Raw genomic sequence first — 16,843 nt, forward strand, 5'->3', positions numbered from 1 at the left:
CACACTTCAACTTTGTATCCATTTAAATTAACCCTTTTTCAATAAAGCACTATTGTTTAGATATTAAATGAGTAGTCTTCTTTTTGAGTAAGGTGTGAGGTCCACTGGGAAGATTCAAGACCCCAATTACAACTGTATGTTAGAGCAGAAAGTTACTTGTATTAATAGCAGGAGTACTGCATAACCCAGATACTCCAAAAGCAATGCAGTAGCTGTACGGAAGTGTGTACAGGCTATCAAATTGTCTGCAGACTCTCCGGTAAAGTGGGCACTGAGACTTCATAGCTAAGTTTACTAATTAGAAAATGAAGCAACAACTGTTAAACATCCTGGGAAGTAAAAGTGATCCAAGTATGTCTCTACTTCTCCATACTTGTAAGAAGAGAGATGAATTAGGAAAACAGTGTCTTAGTTTTTTTTTAATATGTTTGTTTATTTTCTGGTTGTCGTTTTTTGTGTGTTTGAGACAAACTTACTTTGGAGCCTGGCTAACCTGGAAAACTCTATGTAAATCAGGCTGGTGGTCTTCAACTCAAATCTACTGCCTGCGCCTCTGGAGCGCTGAGATTAAAGGTGTATGCCACCATGCTCAGATTTTTAAGTTTTTCTACCTTTTTATTGTATGTGTATGAGTATTTTCCCTGCATGCATGTCTTTGTACCATGTATATGCGTATCACCCAGAGGCTAGAAGAGGATGTCAGATCCCCTGGAACTGGAGTTACAGACAGTTGTGAGAAGCCTTATGGGTGTCGGGAACTGAATTTGTGTTCTGGAAGAGCAGCCAGTGCTCTTAACAGCTAAACCATCTCCCCAGCCCAGGAAAGCACCTTTAAAAATCTGAATTTGCTCTGATGAGATGGCTTAGTGGGTAAAAGTACTTACCTTATAACGTGATCAAACGAGTTTGATCCCAGGATTTATAGCACGCGCACGCGCACACACACACACAATGTTTTATAAAAACCTGCAATAACAAACCACATAACCGGAAACTTTATCCTAATCTGGGTGGATGATCAACCTCTTCGGCTTCATGCCCGTTTGTCAGCCTGACCCCTGTATTGACCAGAGCCCTTCTCATCCTCTTGCTTTCTAAGCAGCGTACTGACCCTAGGAAATGAGGCTCCTGCTCTCAAAATCATTAGGTTGCTCATGTCTAACCTCATTCTTGTCTTGTCTAGTCCAGCTCCTTAACGATTGACATCACAGTCAGTGGCTGTGGCAGTGGCCGCTTACAAGAAAGGGATAGCCAAGGTGGTGGAGGACGTTGGGACGCCTACTAACTGTGTTGAGCACAGTCAGCCTGTGCTCCTAGGTTGCCTTGGGGAAGCTGAGGCCCTCCCTGCTTATCTGAGGGACTTCTAGCCAATGGCTAGTGCTCTATATGAATCGCTTGGGGCCTGTGTCGATTTATTTAGCCTAGACTGTGGTTCTAAGGGCTGGCTCCCTGCAGGGCCATTCAATTAACAAATGGAAGAAGAAGGTGAGGTTGCTGCAAGTCAGAAGTGGAAGGACCAGAATCCAGTCTTTGATTTCCAGAAAATCCAGTTTTGATTTCCAGAAAGCCTCAAATCCAGAAAGGAACTGTCGCGGCTTCGAGGACTCTTGGCGTACCCTGCCTCCAGTACAGCACCTCAAAAGCGACCCTTTAGGAACATCGGGCGCCTACAGACCACGGTTCCACTATTCCCAGGCTGGGCACGATGGATGGAAAGGAGCCTGGTAGTCTGACCAGGAGTATGAATGCCAGAATAGTCCCGCGAGCTTGAAGTCCAAGGCCCCACCCAGAACCCGGGCCGCCCTGCTTGCCAAAGCTAGGCTGTAGGCTGAGACCCGCCCGAGTGCCAAAGTCCCGCCCAGGCCTACGTAAGGGCCCAGCCGGGTTCCGGAGTCCAGGTCTGGGGTAGTCCTCCCGTGATTCCAAAGCTGCGTCCAAGACGGAATTCTCGCTCAGTGCCAAAGGGAAGGCGAAGACGGAGAACTCGCGGCTCTCCTAAGTTCCACCCAGCATAGAGTTCTCAGCGTGCCGAAGCCCCGCCGCACCCGCGGAGGGGCTGCCCAATTCGGCAGCTTTGACTTTACGGGGCCCCCTCGCCCCGCCCTGCCCTACGTGATCCACCAATCAGAGCGAGGGGCTGCGCTCGCAGACGCCGGCCGGGAGGACCCGCCCGCAGGCCAATCCGCGGAGCGTCCGCGGAGGGGCGGGGCTGCGGCGGACTCGCGGCGGGGGCAGGGGCGGAGAAGCAGCTAGCCGTCGGGAGCGGGCGGCGCGGGCGGCGCGGGCGGCGCGGGCGCAGGACGCTGAGAAGGCCCGGCTGGCGGCGGCGCGGGCCGGAGCTGCACGGTGAGGACGCGGCGGCCGTGGGCGGGGGAGCGGGGCGAGCGGCGCAGGGGTGGCGGGTCCGGCGCGGGCTTCCTTCGTCGGCCGGACCTCAGCGGAACCCGAGCCGGCCCAGGCCTGAGGCTGGCCGTCCACCAGAGAAAGTCCACGCCCGGCTCTGAGGCCTTCGTGAGGCGCGCCAGAGTCCGCGTTTGACAACACACGTCTGTGAACGGCTTGTCGGTGGAGGGCGAAGGGAGGGAGCCTCGGGTCCAGACTGGATGACCGCTGGGGACTGGCCGGAGTGTTGCTTGTGTAAATGGCCAGTCTGGGGAGGGCTGAGCGCTGGAGGGTTCCGTGGAGCCAGGTTGTCAGCCAAGTACTGAGGGCAGGGACATCACACGTGGAGATCAGCTGTCGAGGAAGGGGGGTGATCAGAGTCTGAGCGCCACTCGTGGACACTGGATGTCCCGGGGAGGGTTGGGGGGGGTGGCACGAGAACGTCCTGCTGAAGATCACCCCCACCCCCTGCCTGGCCAGTGCTCAACAGAGCAGAAGCCTAGGGAAGCAGCACCAAGAGCCACAAACGAAAGCCCAGAAGGGCGTTCTTTTTTCTTCTCAGCCTTTCCTTCAAAACTGAGAAGCAAGCGTTAATGTTCTTACTCTCTTAGGTTCTAGAAACAGTACTGGCCCATTGCGTTTTACTCATCCCAGATTATAAGCGCCTTTGCCGTTTACACACGTGGCAGTGATTTCTGAAACTCTTTCATGTCCCAGTAATGGTGGTGAAAAATAGACATGAAAACAAGACATTCACGAAGGAAATAATGGCGATACACAGTGCTGAGAAAGGATGGAGAGACTTAAGAGTCCAGGCAGAATCTTTAAAGGGGCGGCCTTCCTCCCTAGCTTTGTTCTGGTTCCATGAGGTGGTTTTGACTGGGCCACTGTGAAAATGTTGTAATTAGTGGGTAACACCGAATTAGAGTCAGTCTTGTGGAGATAATATTATGATCGACAGCACAGATTCTCACAGTGTTAGCAAGATGAAATAGGTCATTTGAAATGGGGAGGTATGAAGTAACCTTTACTTGTAGGCCAAATAAAAGTTTTGTGAGTTTCGGGATATGTGAAGGCATTTGCGAAACACTTTGGGCTGTTTGTTGTCAGTTCTAAAGTCTTCAAAGGAGATGCCCAGGTAGCACGGCCTCTCCATATCCCTATCCCCCACCGTTTTTTGTTGAAGCAGTTTCCATAGCCTAGGCTGGCCTCCCAACTCCCCATCCTCCTTTGCCAGCTACCTGTGTGCTGAGAGTACAGTTGGAACACAGGTGTGCATCATGGATTCCTATGCACAACCCCATTTTAAATAAAGCACGGGAAGACTTGCCTGGTGGGGTTGTGGATGACTCTCTGGGATGTGTGTAAACCCAGCCATGGCCCCTGCTTCTCCAGTGCCCTTGCTTTACCACATTATATGGATGGTGATTAAGTTAGGTTCCTTCCTACAGACTCCTTTATAGAGAGGAGCTCAGGTGTATGTCTCATTTGCCCCCACTGTAGGTTCCTCATCCATAGAGTGGGTTTGGAATGTACTTGTGCTTGTTTTGATGACTAAGAATCCATTTTTCAAAGCTGCTAAGATGCCCTGCACTGGATAAGTACTGACTTCAGTAACCGTTACTGTCAAGTGAAAGAGCAACCTGAGGCAGCGGGGTCGCAGTCTAACGCTGGGTGTTTGTAAGAAGAGTTCGAGAACTAGTGATTCCACAATTATCTTGCTTGGTGGAGAGGATCTGAACTGCCTAAGCAGATATGAATCCATGGGTAATTCCTCGGGACACCGTTATGTCAGTTTCCTCCTTCCCAAACATCCCTGCTTCTAGTCACTTGGACTTCTGTATTCAGACATTTACAGATTTCTTTGGTCACATTCACAGTTTCCTTTTCCTTGCTTTCCCTTCATGAACTCTGTCCATGCCCTGCCCTGCTTGGTGTGCATGAAAATCTGGGTGACTCTATTCTGTTCTCTAAGGTTAATATGTATACAGTCCTTTGGCTCTATGTGTCTGTCAGGGTGAGGGTTTTACTTTATCAATCAGAGTTGAAAAGCTGAGGCTCTCATAGAACGTAGTATGACAAAGTCTGGTGTTACAATTTCCTCAGGAGTGTTTATGTGGGTGATGATTGTGGTCTGCTGTTTTTGAAAAGCAACTACTAGTATGCGATATTTTGATTTTTGAGATCCCACTTTTTTGGGGTGGGGGGGCAGCGTTTCAAGACAGGGTTTCTCTGTGTAGCCCTGGCTGTCCTGGAACTCACTCTGTAGACCAGGCTGGCCTCGAACTTAGAAATCTACCTGTCTCTGCCTCCCAAGTGCTGGGATTAAAGGCGTGTACCACTACTGCCTGGCTAAGACCCCACTTTTTTAAAAAAGTAATCTGATAAGCAAACTTTGTATCAATCAGGTGGTTAAGTAAGTACTCTTGGCTAGTAAACATTCTTTGGCAAGCTCATTCCTGTCCCTCCTCAAAGCATAATTTGAACCATTTTGATCCTGGGATATATGCTTTAAGTAGTTTTTTTTAAGATTTATTTATTTTATTTATATGAGTACACTGTAGCTGTCTTCAGACACACACCAGAAGAGGGCGTCAGATCCCGTTACAGATGGTTGTGAGCCACCATGCGGTTGCTGGGAATTGAACTCAGGACCTCTGGAAGAGCAGTCAGTGCTCTTAACCGCCAAGCCATAGTCTTTTTAACCTTAACAATGAAATGGTGTGCACATAAGAGTTAAAGTGTTAGGAAGTATGTATGAGGGCATGGACAGAGTAGCAAGGGCAGGATGATGGAAGTGATTTTGTTTTAGATTTGTAGAATTATTTCCCAGTAAGCCTGTTTTTTTAGTTTATTGATACCTTTTAAATCCTGAGAACCGGTTAGAGCTTGCTGACAAGCCTGCTGACTTGCATTGGCTCCAGGGCCACACGTGGTAGGAGGAAAGAAACTATTCCCCAAAGTTGTGTTCTGATCTCTTCATGTGAATAGTGTCAAACATCTGTGCACACACATACACAAATGAATGTAATTAAAAACCCTGGGGGGAAAAGGCATTAAAATGTGATAGGATATAGTGATGAGCCCTGCTCTGACTCATCTCTCCTCCCCAGCCCATCCTGATCACATCCCAAAATAAACTTGGTAATGTCCCACCCCAGCTTGTATGGACTTCCATCTAGTTGAACTACTAGAGCCCTGACAGCCCCGCCCCAGAGCTGCTTCCTCTTCTTTCCTCTGTTGTCTTGAACTGTCTGTACTTTGCCGTTCTCCTACCTCTGTTCACACACAGGTAATGTGCCCACGTCATGTGATTGGGACAGGGTCTGGCCATGTAGCCTTGGCTGTCCTGGAACTCACAGATCACATGCCTCTTCCTCAGGAGTGCTGGGAATAAAGGGTGTGGCACTATGCCGCAACCAATCTCTTGCTTCCTGTGAGACCCCCCATCCCACTGAGCCTGAGAGGCCTTTCAGTGGACAAGCGGTCCTGTGTGCTTACATAGTTGTTTCCCTTTCTCAACTCCTCTGTGCACACCATAGAATCAGGGTGGAGTTGAGGCCATCTGCAGAGGTGAGGAACTGCTAAGTCATTCATCTCTATGAGCTGGAGTTCCTTGAGCTGTAGTGTGGGAGCCCTGCCACCTGTTACAGGTAAAGCAGAGGGCGTGGTCTGGGCCTCCTGGCCGTGGTGGTTACCTGGGACACAGGGGCTGCTGCCCCTGTGTGTGAGGATTGATTAGGCATTTTGGTTAGACTTTCCCCTTCATCCCAACTGTTCTTCCACCTGCAGAATTCCTCTGCTAGCCTCACTTTGTCTGTAATATTTACCACATTCCATCTGACATCCCCACTGTAATATAGGGGTTTTTCTCCCTTAGTAGGTCCTATATCCTTAAGCATTTAGAGGTCCTATAATATCAGAATTAGTGATCAATAAATGTTTGAATACAATAATAAAGTTTTGTGGGGGGGGGCAAAGTCTGGTGCCAGCTTTTGTGGAACCTGAAGCATATATAATTAGGGGTAAGCGGCTCATGACACCTATAATATCCATTTCCAGGGGAATGAGACACCTTTGGTCTCTCTGGGTACCTGCACTCAAAATGCACATACCCAAAACACAGTTTAAAATAATAAATGTAAATCTTTTAAAAGAAATCAGATTACAAAGTAAAAGTTAATTTATTAAGTAAACATTTGTCTGCTATGAGAAAAAGTACAAAGCTAGGAATGTCACTGAGTTAATGAAGAGTGAGTGTCTCCCTAGCATACACAAAGCCCTGAGTTTGATCCTTGGTGCCACTTGAGCCTGACATAGTGCCACCTCCCTGTAATTTCAGAAGTCAAGGTCATCACAGTCTGGGATACATGTGACCCTGTTTGGAAAAAAAAGGAAGGAAATATGAATTACCTTTATATATAATCCTTTTTTCTTAGCTATGTATTTTTATTTCCTTTTCAAGGCAGTGAAAAAGTAGAATTCATTCATTCCTCTAGAATAGCTGATACATTTTTATTGGTAGGATACATAATTTGTTGGGGCTGGAGAGATGGCTCAGTGGTTAAGAGCACTGACTGCTCTTCCAGAGGTCCTGAGTTCAATTCCCAGCAACCATATGGTGGCTCACAACCATCTGTAATGGGATCAGATGCTCTCTTCTGGTGTTTCGTAAGAAATCGATAGTGTACTCACATAAAATAAGTAACTCCTAGACAAAAAATATTAAAAGGCCGAGCGGTGGTAGCACATGCCTTTAATCCCAGTACTTGGGAGGCAGAGGCAGGCGGATTTCTGAGTTTGAGGCCAGCCTGGTCTACAGAGTGAGTTCCAGGACAGCCAGAGATACACAGAGAAACAACAACAAAAGGATACATAATTTGTGATTTTACATATAGTCATATTTTGTAATAGTACACAAACAGCTTTGTGTTTCCAGGGTAAGGGGGGAATGGACAGATTTTTATTCTGTTTTGCACAATTACATTTAATAAGGAAGAAAATATACATCTAAGGCATTTTTACAGTTGTAGTTCTACATTATTGACCTGCTTTTCTGATAGGTAAAGACTTGTACTTTGTCTTCTGAGAACTGAACTCTGCCTAGTTTTAACAAATCTGTTGAAAGTTTCCTTGTAAAGGACTTTCTGCCTCTTTGTATTTCAACCTTGTCTCTTTTCCATTGCCTGTGTACCTTCCATGCCAGATAACAGTGGACCCTCTTGGGCTGCCTTAGGATCTTGTCACACAGCACTAGGGCAACACAAGGTGTGAACAGCATTCTAGGAGTGCATTTCAATGGACACGAAACTAAGTACAGGAAACTTAAATGTACTTCCACTGTAATAACCCCCAGAAAGGCCATCTGATCCTCCAAGTTACCTTCTCACAGGAGAGAATGGCACAGGCATAGTTACATTGGAAAGATCCAACAGCCCTAAGTGATTATAATCAGAATAACTTTTTGGTAACATATGACCATAGGAACACTTTGCTTGGGGTCTTACCAGGCACCAGTGAGAGTCCTAGAAACCTGAGCCAGACTAGCCTTTTTTTTTTTTTTTTTTTTTTTTTTTTGTTATCATCAGATTACTTTGATTGGGTATTTTTCCACCTCATGCTTGATGCCAAATAAACTAGTAGGATTCGGAGAGAAGGTCCGAAATGCATTTTCATTGGCCAGTGGGAATTTGGGAAGAACGAAGTGATGTTGAAAATGAATTTACAAGGCTTTACTGAATATTTTTTCTTTTCTTTTCTTTTTTTTGGGTTTTTTTTTTTCTTGGTTTTTCAAGACAGGGTTTCTCTGTATAGCCCTGGCTGTCCTGGAACTCACTCTGTAGACTAGGCTGGCCTCGAACTCAGACAACCACCTGCCTCTACCTCCCAAGCGCTGGGATTAAAGGCATGCGTCACCACCGCCCGGCCTGAATATTTTTTCTATCTCTATAAAAGTTGCAGTTTCTTCAGTAGTTGTTGTTATAGGGAGCAGTGAAGAGCAGACAGAAATATCTGAATAACAAATCAATCCCAGTGTTGAAGGGATTTAGTTAGTTACTTTAGTTTTTTTGAAACAAAGTTTCTCTGTGTAGCCCTGGCTGCCCTCGAACTCACTCTGTAGTCTAGCCTGGCCTTGACTACACAAGGATCCACATGCCTCTGCCCTCCAAGTGCTGGGATTAAAGACATGCAGCACCACATCCAACTAAAAGTATTTATTAATTGAACCGTTTTAGAAAAGAACAAGACCAACAATAATTCTTAGACAAGAGACAACAGTTATCCTTTCTCTGGAAGGTTGGCCGCTATCAGTAGAATCTTGATGAAGGCCATTACAGGTGTTTTCAGGATGGTATGTAGTTTCAAAGGTAGCATACTTCCATCAGTGCACACAGCTGGGAAAGAAGAGAGGAGAGGGAAGGGGGTGGGGAGGATTTGTATGAGGGGGTATTGGGAGGAGGGGGAGGATGTTGGGATGTAAAGTGAATAAATAAATTAATGAAAAAGAAAGAAATTAGTGCTTTGCCCTTTCCTAGTAGGAGCCACTGTAAGAGTGTGTGGGGTTGTTTTCAAGGCAGGGTGGGCTCATCTTGGTTCATGCGTGTGGTGGTGGAACGTGGTTTCTAGGAGTTGTAGGATGCACACTCCATCCTGGTCTTCTCACTCATTGGCTGGAACATCTGGATGTGTGTGTGCATGATGTAGTTGTGAAGGACTCCGAAAGCAAAAGATAATGGGCAGTGGAGATGAAAGCCAGAATTTGAAGAGCCTGCTTTTCCTCCACTGTCCCCTGGCCTGTTCAGAATGTTCAGAACCTGGAGGTGGGCTCCAGATAGGGATAAGTTTGGGATCTAGAGGAGAAAGGGGAAAACCCGCCATTTTTCCTCTTTGCTTTTCAGTCATTACTGTAACAGTTGCTCTTCTCCCCTCTCTTCCCTCTTGAAACTCTCTTCCAGGCAAAATACAAGGTAAGAAATCCATGGGCAGACAAGGCTGCTAAAATCCCAAGTTTCTGGCTAAAGGACTGGAAAGGGATCCTTCTAAACAGAACAGTGTAGCGTGGAGAGCACAGAGAGCTTGGGAAAGTTGTTTATGGACTTAGAGGCTCAACACTGAGCATATATGGGTCAAAAATGAGACCCCAGGAGCTGCAGAGGCAGTCTCGCAGATAAGAGAGCACTGTCTGCTCTTCCAGAGGACCTGGGTTCAATTCCCAAACCCCACATAGCAGCTCACAACATCTACAACTCCAGTTCCTAGAGATCCAGTGCTTGCTTCTGGCCTCTGCAGCTAAATCAGACACATGGAGGGTTTTACTCAGGACTGACAGTATTCCACAGAAGACTGGGTGGGACTGACATCCTTCATCCAGCCAGGCCAGTGCCTGCTTATCAGAAATACCAATATGCTCCACAGGACTTAAAGAAGACCCACACTCCAGCAGCATAGGACTTAAGACACACTCCAACAGCACACAGGACTTTAGAGACCCACACTCCAACAGCTCACAGGACTTAAGACCCATGCTCCAACAGCACACAGTACTTAAGACCCATGCTCCAACAGCACATAGGACTTAGAGAAAATACACACTTCAACAGCACCAAAGACTTAAAGAAGACACACACTCCAACAGCTCACAGGACTTAGAGAAGACACACTCCAACAGCTCACAGGACTTAGAGGAGACCCACACTCCAACAGCTCACAGGACTTAGAGAAGACCCACACTCCAACAGCTCACAGGACTTAGAGAAGACACACTCCAACAGCGCAGTGTTCTAAAAGTCTTGGGTAGACTCCAAAGACACTCAGATCTCAACCCCAGGAAATGCTCACACACAAAGGACAGAAGGACAGACTAAAACTGAAGTGATGTAAATATTGAACTGTTCTGAGAATTTTGTGAATGTCAGTGTACTGGCTAGTCTTATGTCAACTTGACACACAAACTACATTTATTTGAAAGGAGGGAATCTCAGTTGAGAAAATGCCTCCATAAAATCTGGCTGTAAGGCATTTTCTTAATTAGTAATTGATGAGGGAGTGCCCAGGCCATTGTGGGTGGTGCCGTCTCTGGGCTGGTGGTCCTGTGTTCTGTAGGAAAACAAACTGAGCAAGCCATGTGAGCATGCCAGTAAGCAGCCTTCAGCACAGCACCTGCATCGGCTCCTGCATCCAGGATCCTGACCTGCTTCAGTGATGAACAGCAGTGTGGAAGTATAAGCCAAATAAACCCTATTCTCCCCAACTTGCTTCTTGGTCATGATGTTTTATAGCTGCCACAGAAAGCCTAAGTCAAGATTGCGGCCTTGGTGGCCATTAATTATTAGAATCCATCCCGGAAATGTGTTCTATAATGAAGACATGTTGCAGATGTAATTAAGAGTACTAACTAATGAGCTCACACTGAGATAGTGTGGCTTGTCGGGGTCACTCAGGTCACCCACTCATGTGATTAGAATTCTGCAGGGATCTTTCTCCAGATGATGCCAGAAGAGAGGGAGGGTTAGAAGCAAGGGTTTTCAGTGTATTCTTCCTCCCTTAGATGGGACAGGGAGTCAAGAATGCAGGGGGCTTGTTGGTGTACCTGAGTGTCAAACCTGCACTTACAGTACTTGCCTAGTGCTTATGGGGCCCACCACGAAAAGGGGGATTTTAGGTTTTTGGTTTTTGATTATAGAATTTTGTTTTACATAAAATTAGAACATCTAGCAGTTGTCTAAAGCACCAAGTGAAAGAATGATAAATCTATTTGATGTCAGATACAACTAGGGAGTAAAGGTAAAGGTGTAAGGTTGTAAATACCAGTTATGTCCAAGGAAATGTCTTGTCCTTTCTGTGGTGGTTGTCCTTTCTGTAGCTCCTGTTGGCCATGCCAGGTAGGAGGCCTGTAGTCACAGAGCTTCATGAGGCATATTTATTTTGGACTGATAAGTACTATAAATTAGTTGGCTTCAAAAACACATCAACTTCAGTTTATTTTCCAAATGAGCTGCTTATAACAGTTTTGAGTCAGTGGCAGAGTTGAAACTAGATGCTGTGTATGATACTTCTAAAATTTTCCTCCAGGCACCTGCTCCCCTCATTCCAACCTCAGTCTGGCTTTTGTTGGTCTGGTGTGTGGCATACCATGTGTGTGTTGACTTTATCTTTTGAAACAGTGTCTCTTACTAAATGTGGTGATTTGAATGAGAATGGCCCCAAGCTCACATATTTGAATACTTAGTCCCTGTTAGTGGACTCTTTGGAAAGGATTGGGAGGTGTGTGGGCTTTTGGAAGAGATGTGTCACTTGGGGTAGGTTTGAGGTTTCAAATGAATCTTGCTATTCCCATTGTTTCTTTCTCTTTCTGCATCCTTTCAAGATATAAGCTTTTAGATGTCCCTGTCCCAGTGCCTTTGTTCTGCCATCATGGACTCTAACTCTCTGAAACTGGAAGCCCCAAATTCCTTTATAAGTTGTCTTGGGCATGGTGGGGTTTTTTTGGTTTTGTTTTAATCACAGCAGTAGAAAAATGACTAAGAAACTAAACTTAGAGCTCATAAATTAAGCGAGACTGGCTAGCTAGCAAACTCCAAGGACCTGCCCATCTCAGCCAGCCTGGCACTGAGGTTACAGGCACACCTGGTGTGTGTGGGTTCTGGTGATCCGAGCTCACGTCCTTATGCTTGTGCAGCAAGCACCCTTTCCCCTGGAAAAGCTCTTCTATGGCCTCTTAAAGTCCTGATAGGCTACCAGCATGAGAAGTTCTTTACAGATCTCCCTGAGGCTTGAGGTGCCAGTGTTTGCTGGTAGGTTCACTTGTCCACAGTTTACACGGCATGACTTCAGCTGCGGCTCCTGTGATGCTGAGGCCATGTCAGCTTCCCTCTGGCAGTGCCTTCCTTCTAGACTGTGTCCAGAGAGGAGGTGAATAGAAAGGGTGTGGATGTTCACTCCTGCCTGTCTGCCTTGCTAGCTCTTTTAAGTTCTTTGAACCTTGCCCTGCAATATAAAACCTGACATTGTTTTCCAGCTTCCACATATAGATTAACTTGCTTAGTTACTTTTTTCTTTTTTTAACTAGTTGTACTTATAGAATGAGGGACTCATCTCTTGCAACACTGCAGTAGTATGGCCCAAGGTTGAGGGACTGGGTAGAAGTCCATTATCATCAGCTATGAAAATTAATTCCAGTGAGATGGCTCAGCACATAAAGGCACTTGTTGACTTGAGTTCTATCCGTGGGACCCACATGGAAGAATGAGAGAACTTACTCTCACAAGTTGTCCTATGACCTCCTCACGCATGCTGTGTTACAGGTATGTCCATGCACATACACACAAACATAAATGTTTTTATTTTTTAAGTACATAACATTGAGTAGATTTTAGACCTGTTGGACAGATTTCATGAATAAAGTATCCTATTCCATCCTGTTTGGTTAGACGGCAAAGAAGTCTGCCTCTGATCTCTCTCATATGGCGCCGGGATTTCAAGGAAGGCAGATGTCCACTGATCATCAGCATGTTAGGCATATGTTAGGCACCTCCTCACTGTGGACAGTAGACTGTGCCTTGCTTCAGGGAGAGTAAGAATCTTGACAGTGAGATCGAGACTCGAAGCTGACTCTGTTGCTTCTAAGTTAAGTGCTCCTTGGAGCATCTTTTTATTGATTTACTGTCTTAGAGCACTTTTAGTGCAGAGCTTTCCCATACACATTCCATTCTATACATCTCCCACTGTCAGCTCCCTTACCAGAGTAGACATCTGTTACATCACCAAAGCTTTTGCCAACTTTTAAGCTGAATTTTCCAGCTGTAGGAAAGGAAATGTCATAGGGTTTTAAAAATTATTTTAAAATGGGAACATAACCAAAGCAGCCAGGCTTGTAGTGAAGGTACAAAATGGTGGAAAATTGTTTCCAGCCCCTGGCGATATTTTTAGAAGTGCAGACTCCAAAGCATTCCATTCACATGGGAAAAAAAAAAAAAAAAAAGATGAGAAAATTGCTTGAGTTCCCTATAGATTACTGGTTCTCTGCACTGCTTTTCTATGGACTTCTGGATTGGTGCTCCAGCAGGTATCTAGACAGAGCAGAAGCTGACAATAGGCTCACAGAACTGCTGTGGTCTTGCTGTATTTCTGCCTAGTTTTAATATTTATTTATAAGCACACAAAGCAAAATAAGATTCATTCCTGTTAGGTCATATCTTACATAAGGCAGATCCAGAGTGCCCCCCCGCCATTGCTGCGTATGTCAGATAAGAGCAGATGCTGAGTGAAGCTGCCTGTGATTATGCAGCAAGAACCCAGCTGTGTGCTGCTTCTAAAGCAGTGGAGAGATCAGAGATAAAGTGTTCACGATGCTGGGATTGTGTCGGTTTCTATCAAGTTCTTTACTTTTAATCTCTCCTAAACTTAGTATTATACTGAGCCTTAAAGTCTTAACCTTAAGCCTCTGTCTTGTCTTGAGGCTAAGCACTTGTTAGTGGGTAGTTCATGCTGTTCTACTGTTGCTGAGCGGGGTAGTTCATGCTGTTCTACTGTTGCTGAGCGGGTAGTTCATGCTGCTCTACTGTTGCTGAGTGGGTAGTTCATGCTGCTCTACTGTTGCTGAGCGGGTAGTTCATGCTGTTCTACTGTTGCTTAGCGGGTAGTTCATGCTGCTCTACTGTTGCTTAGTGGGTAGTTCATGCTGTTCTACTGTTGCTGAGCGGGTAGTTCATGCTGCTCTACTGTTGCTTAGTGGGTAGTTCATGCTGCTCTACTGTTGCTGAGCAGCAAATAGATTTGTCTTTGGAATTGCCGCAGAGTGCCTCCAGGTCATTTCTTATCCAGAAGCCCACATACCTCCTAATCCTTTCCAAAGAGTCCACTAATCAGGGACTAAGGATTCAATTACATGTGCTTTGGGGCCATTCTCACTCAAACCACCACATTTAGTAAGGGATACTATTTCAAAAAATAAACTGAAAAAGTGACGAAGATGCCTGAAGTCAACATATATGCGCACATATATATATGTGTTTGGATGAATAAGAGTGTCTTAGGACGCTGGATCTCAGCTGCCGCTCTGCGAATGATGTACTTTGAGCCAAATGAATAGACAAAGGACAGTGTGTGAGCTTGCAGAGGTGTCCCTGGTGGGACACATAGTTCAGGAGAGCTTAGAGAAGCCCTCAAGCTCTTCTGTCTTTGTTCATATGATGATGAACTCATTAATGTTAAATGAAAAGTGACAGCTGGGATAGAGCTAAGCTATTTTAAATATATTTTTATTAAGTAAATATACATATATAGCATGAACTTATGGCTTAATTTTGTAGGGTTTTCTAAAGATTTGTTTTATATATGCCTCACATGCTCATGCAGGTACTTTTAGAGGGCAAAAAAGGGTGTTAGAATTATAGGCAGTTGTGAACTTCTGATGTGAGTGCTGGGAACTGAGCCCAGGTTCTCTGCAAGAACAGCAAATGCTCTCGAGCACGGAGCTGTGTCTCCAGCTCCGTTTGTTTTGTTTTGAGACAGAGTGTTTAAGAGCATTTCTATTTGCAGAGGACCTGGGTTTGACTGCCAAGCACCCACATGGCAGCTCACAACTGTCCATAACACATTTCAGGGAGCCGGTGCCCGCCTCTGCCCTCCTTGGGAACCAGACATACATACAAGGAAAGCACTCATATGCAAAATATATCTTTAAAAAAAGGAGAAGAGGAAGGAAGGCAAGCTTGCTGCTCTTTTGAGAGGACCCAAGTTTGGTTCCCAGCACCCCAGGGTGCTTCTCAACGATCTGTAACTTCAGTACCACAGGATTCCATGCTTTCTTTTGACTTCCAGACTCCTAGAGACAATGTGGCATGTGCGCGCACACATAAATAATAAATAAGTAAATAAATAAATAAGTATATATTTTTGAAAAGGCCCCTGTTCAGTTCCCAATACTCATATGATGTCTTAAAACTGTCCATCATTCAAGTTCCAGGAGATCTTACGTCCTTTTATGACGTCTTCAGGCACTGCATGCACATGGTGCTAAGATTTACATGCAGGCAAAACACATAAAAAATATAAGCTAGGCACTGGGCCAGAGAGACTCCTAGGGTAGACAGTTTTCCCTTTATACAACATTAAGCCACACAGTGTGGTGGTGCACATCTGTGGTACACAGCTTGGTGATTGAGAGCACTCGTTAAGAGGTAGAGTCTCTGTGTGCAGCCTGGGCTGGCCTGTGATTACCTGCCTCAGCCTCCTTGATGCAGCGCAGCACATGTGTGCACCACCACACCATGTGGCTTAACGCTGTACAAAGTGAATAGTGTCTGCCCTACAAGCACTTACTCCGCGCCCTGTTTAAGTGAGGGGCACTCATCTGAGGGAGCTGCAGGGACTTCCTTTGCACCCTCTTTTTACATTCTTCCCATCTTAGTGTACACTTCTAGGCCCCGGGGTTGTCCTTGCTCATTTTCTTGGAACTGCATGGTTAGATGCAGCTATTTTGTAAAAAATACAATAGAAAACCTGAAGAACTTTGCCTCTAAACATATTTAGAAGCTGAGTCCAGTGTCATGTTCCCATTGCCCAACACTTGGGAAGCTGAGGCAGAAGGATAGACTGAAATGAACCATGAGCCAGGGATGTAACAATACCCTGTCTGTAAATAAATACATATAAAAATAAGGGAAAACTATATAGAAAAATCAATTAAATAAGTAGCCTGTAACATGTGTTTCAGCTTTCTGTATTTTCAGAGTTGTAGCCTTATTTAAGGGGAGGTTGGCTGTGGTGACCAGAGGAAAGCTCACATCTTGTTTCAGAAGAACTAACTTCAGTCAGTCACTGTAAGTCACTAACTTCCCATCACTATGACAAGCTTCCTGAGAAAACAACTGCAGGGAAGAGAGAAGCCTTTCTTTTGTATCACTTTCAGGTTTAGGCCATAGTCACTTCCCCATTGCTTCTGCATCCATTTGTGGTGAAATAGGACATCATGGCAGGGAGAGTGCGGTGGGGTAAAGCGGCTGACCTCAACAGAGGCAGAGAGACACTGACTTGCACTGACCTCCTTCAAGTAGGTCCTAAGGCCGTACTTCATAGAGTCATAGTAATGTTAATGGTATTGGCTTGTCGCAGTCTTCAGTCTTACATACTATAGTGTAGACAGTATACTGCTTGATGAGACACTGCAAAGGATTTGATGCCACTGATTCTAAGTAACTCCTTAGCGGGAGACACAGCGGAAATCTAGGCATGCCCTCAAGGAGCATCCAGACAGGAGAGCTTGCAAAGGAATGGTAGGTCACAGCTAACTGACTTTCACATGTAAGTAGCTGGCTTATTCATTGGTTTGAAGTGGCTTTATACAGAAAATGAGATGGGAAATTAACTTGGTACTATTATGTGCTACTTCATCATTTTTTGTTCCTTCAAACATTACACTTTGTTTTTAAATATTTTATTTCTGTGCATGTGTGTGGAT

General features: G+C 45.4%; 1 protein-coding gene across 1 annotated transcript in view; it reads left to right on the forward strand.

The window, feature by feature from the left end:
• The first annotated feature begins 6 nt into the window (after nucleotides 1-6).
• Nucleotides 7-16,843, forward strand: part of Farp2 (FERM, ARH/RhoGEF and pleckstrin domain protein 2) — a 108,056-nt gene continuing 91,219 nt past the window's right edge. The window contains exon 1 of the mRNA XM_031368499.1: nucleotides 7-2,346. The gene's annotated coding sequence lies outside the window, so the exon portion shown is untranslated. The remainder of the gene's footprint in view (nucleotides 2,347-16,843) is intronic.

Source organism: Mastomys coucha, unplaced genomic scaffold (genome assembly GCF_008632895.1).
Source record: "Mastomys coucha isolate ucsf_1 unplaced genomic scaffold, UCSF_Mcou_1 pScaffold14, whole genome shotgun sequence".
Classification (NCBI taxonomy): Eukaryota; Metazoa; Chordata; class Mammalia; order Rodentia; family Muridae; genus Mastomys; species Mastomys coucha.